The 10379-nt window shown below is 45.2% G+C and overlaps 1 protein-coding gene across 8 annotated transcripts in view; it reads right to left on the minus strand.

The window, feature by feature from the left end:
- The window catches only part of CSGALNACT1 (chondroitin sulfate N-acetylgalactosaminyltransferase 1), a 367289-nt gene that overhangs the window by 112493 nt on the left and 244417 nt on the right, over positions 1-10379 (minus strand). Inside the window, exon 1 of one of the 8 annotated variants that reach the window (XM_033226961.1) lies at positions 2506-2686. The exons of 6 other annotated variants lie outside the window; for them this stretch is intronic. The gene's annotated coding sequence lies outside the window, so the exon portion shown is untranslated. Of the gene's footprint in view, positions 1-2225; positions 2457-2505; positions 2687-10379 lie in introns of those variants that run through there. One more of the 8 variants, XM_033226953.1, reaches the window with a different exon arrangement.

Genomic DNA, 10379 nt, shown 5'->3' on the forward strand with positions numbered 1-10379 from the left:
ATCCTTGACTTGAAGCCCAATATGCTTTCTACCAAAGCCCTCCAAGATTTTGTTCTTGAACAATGGTCATGAATCCAAAAATTGGTTGTTTTTTTTTTGTTTTTTTTTTAAAGTGTCAGGGACTTCAGGAAATCTGTAAAGTTAAAATGTAATTATGTTTTAGAGGAACCCTGTTTCCAAAAACCAGAGTCAACAATGGTGTGTTGCACAGAAGTAGTTGACTATTACAGCACACGGGCCAAGTTAACTGAGACGTGGTGAAGCACAGCAGGTTTGCCTTCCCTCCAGTCATTGTCTTTACAGCCAATGGAAGCACTACCCACCAAGTTACTTAAGCCAGAAGCAGGAAAACCATCCCCAGTCCTTCCTTCTCCATCATCTGCCATTGACTTATCACCACGTGAACATGCTTCCTCTTCCAGAAGTATCTCAAATCAGTTCTCGCATCTCTACCTCCACCACCATCCTACTCAAGGCTCCATCATCTCCTATCCAGACTATGCACTAGACACTGAATATTAGAGGTGGGTGGAGGCACCCAGGACAGTGGAGGATGGCGACAATGTGGGACAAAAGAGGACAGCAAAGGTCTTAACATCAAAGGAAAATACTGCAGAACATAATAGAAGACACACGAAAACCACTACAAGGACTGAAAGACCCTAAAGCTCTGAACTCCTACACCCAGTACATTCTGTTCATAGAATTCTCTCTCTCTCTCTCTCTCTCTCTCTATATATATATATATATATATATACATACATATATATTGCCATCTGCCTTCTTTTAAAGAAAATGAGTATATACAACCAACACCTACAACTGCTAGAGTCCACAATAATCTATCTCTCGTACACACTTAATTAGTTTAGGGCCTGAGGCACAGTTATGCCGTTACTTAATGAAAGAAAAATGTTCTGAGAGATGTATCATCAGGCAATTTTGTTGTTGTGTGAACATCATAGAGTGTACTCTCACAAACCTAGATGGCAGATCTACTGCACACCCGGGCCACATGGTACAGCCTGGTGCTCCCAGGCTACAAACCCCTGCACAGCATGTGGCTCTAATAAACACTGCAGTCAACTGTACCACTCTGGTATTTGTGTATCTAAACATATCTAGACAAAGAAAAGGTACAGTAAAAATATAGTATTATAATTATAGAGCTACCCACATGTATTTGGTCCATTGACAAAATGTTACACATGACATGACTATGCTTTTAAAGAAGTCAAAATGACCTGAAAATATGAATGGCTCATCATCTCCCCAAACCACATCCACCCAAAAGTTTCAGAGCAGGGTTTCCAGGTGTCAGAGATCTTTCTGGAATGCAGGTTTCTTTTTTCCATTTAGACTTTCATTAGCATCTATATATGGGCCAAGTGCTTTATCTTCAGCTATGTTCCTGACAGCAACTAAAGCAGATCAGTATTACCGTGTTCGCACTAAGAGGTGCTTGAGCCAAATCCCAGCAAGAGGACAGGGGTCCCACTGGGGAGTCAACAATTAAATGCCAAGAGCTTGGAGTTGGCTGTGAAAGGATGTGAAGCCTTCCTCCCCTACCCCTCCAGTCCTGACACTGAGCTACTTAGCATAGGCACTGGCTCAGGTTTTACACACAGAGCAATCTGCACGGGCAGCTGCCTCGGTGGCCCTAGTAGTTTTACGGCTTTTCCTACTCTTTCCTCAACACTCAAGATCGGCTGTCTCCAAACTTTAATTAAACATGAACAGCACATTCCAGGTAGTGAATGACTTTGGAACAGAGACTACATATATAAATATATTTTAAAATTATATACAGGCCAGGCACAGTGGCTCTCCCGTGTAATCCTAGTGCTTAGGGAGGCTGAGGCAGGCAGATCCCTTAAGGTTAGGAGTTTGATATCAGCCTGGCCAACATGGTGAAACCCCATCTCTACCAAAAAAAAAAAAAAAAAACATTGCAAAAGAGAATTAGCCCGGCGTGGTGGCTCATGCCTGTAGTCCCAGCTGCTTGGGAGGCTGAGGAAGGAAAAATCACTTGAATTTGTGAGGTGGAGTTTGCAGTGAGCTGAGATCACTGCACTGCACTCCAGCCTGGGCAACAGAGCAAAACTCTCTCTCCAAAAGAAAACAAAAATAAAATATTATATACAAGCTTTATAATACAGCATTATGTATTTACAACATATCTAAAATAATAAAGCACCAAATATTTTTAAATAATATTTTCTCACCCTGATGGACCATCCTGGACCCCACAGAGACCTAGCTCCAGGTTTGCAGTAGTTGATCTTCTAACTGCATTACAAGCGTCCTTGGGACAGGGCTGATTCCAGGGCCCCAGTGCCAGGATAATGCCTTGATCCCTCATTCATTCGGGAACCCAGCCTCAGACTGCCTTTCCTGCGTCTGGACCCCACTGTCTCTATCTCAGGGTCCCCAGCACCTGCTGTCAGGCCATGTGACGAAACTGCCCAGGACTCCACCCAGAACCCACTTCCCTTCCTTCCTCACCCAAAAGACTTAGGCTCAGCCTTCAAGATGCTCCTCGAGTCTTCCCTGTGAGGTCCCCCTATCTCCAGGCCCAGAGAGCATGTTCTCCAGGGACCAGCACTGACCCAGCCCAGGAGAACAGGCTGGCAGATGACTTCGCAGCCAGGAATTCCCTAGTTGGGAGGGACCCTCCACCGCCTCAGCTCCTCGTTGGTCTTTTTTTTTTTTTTTTTTTTTGAGACAGAGTCTCGCTCTGTCGCTCCGGCTGGAGTGCAGTGGCCGGATCTCAGCTCACTGCAAGCTCCGCCTCCTGGGTTTACGCCATTCTCCTGCCTCAGCCTCCCGAGTAGCTGGGACTACAGGCACCCGCCACCTCGCCCGGCTAGTTTTTTGTATTTTTTTAGTAGAGACGGGGTTTCACAGTGTTAGCCAGGATGGTCTCGATCTCCTGACCTCGTGATCCGCCCGTCTCGGCCTCCCAAAGTGCTGGGATTACAGGCTTGAGCCACCGTGCCCGGCCTCCTCGTTGGTCTTTTAAAAGAATTCTGATTCAATTTCCCTGCTTTGAAACAGAAAAAGGGAAATGTGGCAAAAAGAAACTGGCACCTGCTAGTCAGAAAATGAAAGCACACTGGTCACAACCACAAGCACCGAAAGGCCAAGAAAGAGACCCAAGTCCTCTTTTATTTTGATTTTTAATTTGCTGGCAAACCTTTACAAAGGTGGCTTGATTGAGAGGGGCTTCCTGTCTACACCAGACCTTCTAGTCCCATTCCTTGCAACCGCCACCCTTGTTTCAGGAAGATCTAAGGCAGGTAGTTGGCATGGGTGGTGGTCATGGACCCCAGAGGATGCAATGAGGGCAGGACACTGGCATAAGAAGATGCCACTCAAGTCAGGTGTACAGAATAAAGACCCTCCTTCCAGCTGTAAGTTGTCTCAAGCACACCTGCGGGGCTGAGTCAGCTGCCAAACTCTGCAGAGAGACCTGCCTCCCAGAGTCCTTTGGGGCTCTTGGGGCTGGTTCTCACCCCAAACTGAGAACTGCATGAAACCAGCCTTCCAACACCCTCCCCTTGTTCACAATTACAAGTACTTAACAAGCATTTACTTTGGGGCCAGACATCATACTAAGTACTTTACAAATATTATCTCATTTAATCCTCACAACAATCCTATGAGCTACATCTTATTATCCCCATTAAAGAAACAGAAACTGAGGCTTAAAGCAATGAAGTAACTTGCCCCAGATGCTCAGCTGGCAAGTAGCAGAGCCCAGCTTCAAACCCAGCTCCATCTGATTCTTACCCACTAGACTATATTGTTCAACCCCCTTCATAATCCTGAACTGCTTGCTGAGAACTGCTCCTCATTCTACACCCAACATGTCCAATTTTTCTTGTTTCTGAACTCAAATATTATTATGAACTTGCCTGGCCCCTCAAACATGGCATGAATCACTGCTTCTCTAGTTACAATGTTTTGTACCCCCATGTAGCTGTCATTTGTGTTTACACATCTCTTAACAGCTAGGCAAACTCACACGATCCTAACAAATAATCCCCATCCCAGCATGCCCAGTGTGAGCCTTGCTCTGTCCCTGCGACCGGGGCCAGGCAGAATATCTTTGCAACATTCAGGTGTTTCTAAGCAACTCCACCAGACCCTCCAGCCGTGTGGCCTCCACAGACCAGGCTCTGGGCAGGCTGGAGGAATGTCACCCATTACTCCTTGGGCCTGGCCCTTGGGCTTCCATGATGGGAGCCCCCAGGAGGGGTGAGATGCTGGAAGTGGCTGCTTTCTGGGGATCAACGTGAACACAGTGACCCCAGCAGTCCCAGCAGCTCAGGAGCTGCCTTCACTCCTGGAGTTTCCATTTCTAGCTGGAATCTACAAGCACAGTTATTTCCTGTTCTCCATTCCCTGTTCTGGCCATGATCCACTGCCCACCTGGAGGGGTGATTGCTTTTTAGTTGAGACGCCTCAAACCTGATATATGGGTATAAGATGCCAGGAGTTTAAACTTACATATCAAATTTAAAATATCTCAACTAAAAAGCATCATGGCAAATAGAATTTTTAAGCAACTAAGAAATGTTCTTTGAAAGAGGGCCAGTCATGGTGACTCACACCTGTAATCCCAGTACTTTGGGAGGCCGAGGTGGGAAGATTACCTGAGGTTGGGAGTCGAAGATCAGCAGCCTAATCAACACAGAGAAAAACTGTCTCTACTAAAAATACAAAATTAGCTGGGTGTGGTGGCACAGGCTTGTAACCCCAGCTACTCTGGAGGCTGCAGCAGGAGAATCGCCTGAATCCGGGAGGCAGAGGTTGCAGTGAGCCGAGATCGCATCACTGCACTCCAGCCTGGTCAATAAGAGTGAAACTCTATGTCAAAAAAAAAAAAAAAAAGGAAGAAGAAGAAAAAGAGAACATCTCTAGGTGGTTTAAACTGATGGCTGGCATCACTATGAAAGCCTCTCCTGCCAAACACTGTTTTCATGCTGCTAATAAAGACATGTCTGAGACTGGGTAATTTATAAAGAAAAAGAGGTTTAATGGACTTACAGTTCCACGTGGCTGGGGAGGCCTCACAATCATGGCTGAAGGTGAACAGCTCATCTTACAAGGCAGCAGACAGGAGAGAATGAGAGCCAAGTGAAAGGGGTTTCCCCTGATAAAACCATCAGATCTCCTGAGACCGATTCACTACCATGAGAACAGTATGGGGGAAACCTCCCCCATGATTCAGTTATCTCCCACCAGGTCCCTCCCACAACACGTGGGAATTATGGGAGCTACAATTCAAGATGAGATTTGAGTGGAGACACAGCGAAAGGATATCACACTGAGTTCTCTCTTCTTTCCTCTAGAGCACTGCAAAAGTAGATGCCCACGTAATGGCCATGTATCAAACTGACATCCTCCTGTGCAGGCAGAAACCAGCCCTGGCACTGGGGGAGACTCCAAGACTCAGGGAAGTAAGCACCTGGGGAGATCAGGGTCTGAGGTCACATCACACAGCTTTCAGAGAAATGCATGGTGTGAATTAACAAAGACGGGACTAATTTTAAAATGAGCAACGCTCCCCAGCCAAGTACTTTCTGATATAGAAGTTAAGAAGAAATCACCTGGGCAGATAGTAAGGGTATGGGAGTCCTCAGTAAGGCTTTCTTTTAAATGAAAAGCAGTCCCAATCATTTTCTAACGAAGAGCAGCCTGTAAAGTTGAGCTCCAGATATACACAAGCAAGCTGGGAGTTTGCATGGATGATTAACAGCAGGAACTAAGGACTAGACATGTTGAAGATGGCAGCTCCATCTTCCCTTCCCTTTGTCAGCAACCTGTACTGTAAGGAGCAGACAAAATGGCACCAATCAACTGGAAAGTCTATTTGCATAATAAGATTAGGGTGGGGCCACCAACCTTCCCCACACACTATGTAAACGTCATACCTGATCAAACCAATCTGTGAGCCCTATGTAAATCAGAGACCGCCTCCTCAAACCAGACTATAAAATCCTATGCATTCTCTGTCCGTCAGTCCTTTTTCTGCTCTGAGACCCCTTTCTCTGTACAGAGAGCTGTTTCTCTTTCTCTTCTCTCCTGCCTATTAAACCTCTGCTCCTAAACTCTTCATGTGTGTCCATGTCCTCCGTTTTCCTGACACGCCACGAGGAACCCCAGGGTATATACCCCAGACAATGTAGCTGCTTCACTTACAGCTAAGCCATCAGCACAGGCCTTGAGCAGATGGCAGACAGAGGTGCTGAGTGTAGACATCAGCCACAAGGCGGGGTCAGAGGTGTGAATCACCACACTCTGTGCTGGGAAGGCTAAGGTGGCTCCATGAGCGAAACGGGCTCAATTTTCTTTGTTTACAGGGAAAAGTAGCACAAAAAGAAGAAAAACGAAGCTCTCTCCTTCCTGATGAAATGATCCTTGTACATCATGAGCAGATAGAAGAGGGGAACTGAGGATGAGAAACAATGTTTACCCAATGCCTTGACCAGGGATGAGGTGTTGGTTTTAAAACATTCTTTAGACACAGCTATCCAAGAACAAAACATTCTGAAAAGCCCAATTCATTGAAAGATACAGGTAAAAGTGTTTACTCTGAGTTCAAGGTAGTGACCCAGTCCTCTTGGGCAGCCCTGGGGGTGGGGATCTATGACGTACTGCTGGAGAATCCTTGGACCGACCTTCTCCATCACCTGTTGTCTCACTTAAACCTCATAATAACTTTAGTGGCGAGTTGTTGATCCCCATTCTCCAAGACTAGGAAACTGGGATTCAGCAAGGCTGGGTGACTTGTCCACACAGCTAGTAGACCCCCATATCCTGAAGCACCACCAAAATGATCTGCTTCAATCGGTCTTACATTGCGCAAAGTAGACAGAACTTCTCAATACATACAGAATTCAACAACACCAACACAGGGGAAGGAGATGCCCACAGCAGGGCAAAGAGAAAGAGCAGGCAAGTTGAGAAAACATGCAGCAAGGAACCCTGGAAAGAAGACAAAACATCGACTGCAAAGAGAATCACTGGTGAGAGTTGGAGGTGAGAGTTGGAGGATGCGTGTGACACTCTCCCTTCTCTCCATCTCAGGCTCCCCTGGGTGAGACACTCTGCTTTGGTGCCAAGAGTGACAATCTAGTAATTAAATCTTGTCTTCTTGGGCACTTGCGGTCACCTAATGGCTACTATATGCTCCCTTCTCCCAGGGGTGCCATTCTGGCCTCTCCGCCCCCAATCCTTGGCATCAGTCAGCATGATGGAGAAGCCTGGTCTGCCCCAGGCATCATGGAAGAAGGGAGTCTGCGCAGTGACCTCCCCTTCCCCACCCCCAGCACAGCGGAAACATCCTACACTGAAAGGTGCCGGCACCAACTCTGGTGATGCGGGCACCCGCTCTGGTGAGTACATGGATGTGTTCTATTGGCATGTTCAAGGTGAGACGGGTTAAGAATGAAACTGTTACTTTTAGTTAAGACAAAATAAACAGCCTAACTCCTCTCGGCTCTCCTCTTCCTTCCCCACCCACAAAAAGATATAAGCACACAAATGAGGGGCTTTCTTTTAGAAAGTTGTTATTATAGAACAGGACTACAGAATGCATGTATTGTGCAGAATTATTTTAGAAACTCCATGAAGCTACATGAACCACGGCTTCTCTCTTTGTGCCATTTATCTGAATATAAAAATGGAATAAAAAATGTAGGGAAAAATAACAAGAGGAAGCCCAATAATACATAAATGTAAGATGCATTATTATTTTTGGTAAAAGTAAGACTTACAGATAATATTGCATACACTATTTTTTAGGCGCTAGCTCCAGCCTCGCCAGGCCTATGAGTCCCTCTCCTGGAGTCCCTCACTCCTGGCACCTGCTGCCAATCCTATCTTGTAGTCAGCAGTATCTACTGGGCGGGGGGTTGGGGGGGGTGGGGATAACTGATTATTATAGTATCAGCTAAAGAACATTTCAAGATTTCATGCCTGTAAAGAAATGTACGTGCAGTAGAAATTGTCCTGTTTCTATGCACAGACAGATGCCACAGGACAGTTATTTAATCCAAGTTTTACAGTTTAACACTGTTGAACATTCCACTAATATGTTCTTTCTGCATCACTCTTAAAACATTCCATTCTCTTTCACTAGACTTTCCTCTCATAATTATAGCCCCACTCTATCTGTATCTTCCTTTTAACTTTCTGATACTTCCTATGAGGTAGGTTCTGTTATTATTATAACCACTTTGCAGACAAGGACATTGAGACAGAGGTTATTAACCTGTTCAAACGCCACAGCAAATCTGGATCTTTAGTCCAGTGCTGTCTGTGCCCTTAAGCACCACGCCACATGGCTTCTCTATAACCTGCAGAGGTGCTTTAGCAGATGTGTGTTCACCATGAGGGAAAGCACTGAGAGGAGGTTAATCTGGAAACGCAGAATGCCCATTCAACACACCGTCCTGGAGTGTAAGGGCCACAAGGGAGGTGTGGGGGAAGACATCATAGCAAAGGGCCCTCACTTCAAGGCAGAAAATTTCAACTGATAGGATGAAATTTCATCCTATAGGTAATGGCTAGCTAGCTGTCTAAGATTTTAAACAGCAGACTCACACCATCAGAATTGAATTTTAGCAAATAAGCAGTGTTGAGATGAACTGGAGAGGAAAGACTGGCACTGGGCACACCAGATATGAGGCTATTACAGTGTTCTAAATAAAGGCCAGGGAAGCCTTGAACCCAGGTCACAGCACCAAAGATAGAAGAAGTATACCAATCACATGAGGAGGAAAAAGAGAAAAGCTATCCATGAAGAATAGGGGCCAGGGGGCTGGCACAGTGGCTTGCGCCTGTAATCCTAGCACTTTGGGAGGCTGAAGTGGGTACATCAATTGAGGTCAGGAGTTTAAGACCAGCCTGGCCAACATGGTAGAACCCCATCTCTACTAAAAACACAAAAATTAGCCACGTGTGGTGGTGGACAGTTGTATCCCAGTACTCGGGAGACTGAGGCAGGAGAATTGCTTGTACCTGGGAGGCAGAAGGTGCAGTGAACCGAGATTATACCATGAGATTCCGTCTCCAAAAAAAAAAAAAAAAAAACAAAGAAGAAGAAGAAGAATGCCAGGGCTTAACGCGTGTGTTTCAGAGGATGGAGCTGCCACTGAAAAACAACACACACAAAAGAAGATCTAGGAGAAAGACAAATTTGGTTTCATAGACTTGCAAACTTTGCTCTGCCTGCAGGAATGGAAGAGAAGAGGGGGGGACTTTGGAAACAGAGCTCTCCTTGCATTCTCCAAATTACTGCATAGGCAAGCACCTGCTCTACCAATCCCTGACTATGTGGTAAGACTTCACATGTGGTAAGACTTTACATGTCCATTTGTTCGGACTCTGTAAGGTGCTTTCACATCTTGTATTTCCCTTTCTCCTGGCAGTCAATGCAGTGGTTGACAGCACAGGCTCTGAGTTTGAGATCCTTTGAGCTCTGCAGTTGTCTGGTTTCTTAAAGCCTTTGTCTCTCAGACATGAGGAGCACAGAAAGGCTCGTCTTATAGAGTCCTCATGATGTACTCAGCATAGTGCCTATAACAGAGTTAACATGAAATCAAAGTGAGCTAAACTAAGGTCAAAACCATAACAGCAAGAGAAACGTGGCATTGACATCACTTTACTGATGAGAAAAGTAACCATCAAGAAATAAATAGCTGGTGTTTATATACAAGTACAGAGCTGGTAGAAAGCACAGTAAGAACTAGAACTCAGAACTCAGGACTCCTCTTTCTTACCTCTAAATTTGCACTTTCCAAATATTAAATCAAAATAAACTCACGTTCTTACCTCTCCAGATCCATTTATTTTAAGAAAAGAAAACTGGTAAATTTGAAAAACTCTAAAATTCCATTTAAACAAAGTGTGGCAGATTCCATTAGGGATGCTGGGAGATTTTAAAAGGCAATGTACATAAAACGCTCAGCCCAGTGTCCTGGCACAGTGGAGGAGTACATTAGGTCTGGGGACAACACATTCCATACTTGTAGACATGGGGGTGCAAACATTTTTCTGCACCAGGGAACTTACCAAAGGACTCTGGGTACAACCTGGTGAAGTCCTGACCTGCAAAGTCACTCTTCAAAGGGCAGCAAGCACATTTGGGAGAAATCGCCAAACTTCCTAAGTTATTTTTAAATTGGAATTTTCCAGTAGCTCAAAATATGATTCAATACACTAGTGTTCTAATTTCAGCTGCTGGTACTAGACATATTCCTAAGGCTCAAAAAAAAAAAAAATTAAACAATAAAAGATTCTTCTCAAAATAAGGCTGCAAGATGTCTCCGTTGAGCGGAGTTTCCTGATCCCCTCTTCAGACTGCGCGC

Source organism: Trachypithecus francoisi, unplaced genomic scaffold (genome assembly GCF_009764315.1).
Source record: "Trachypithecus francoisi isolate TF-2019V2 unplaced genomic scaffold, Tfra_2.0 Contig01440, whole genome shotgun sequence".
Lineage (NCBI taxonomy): Eukaryota > Metazoa > Chordata > Mammalia > Primates > Cercopithecidae > Trachypithecus > Trachypithecus francoisi.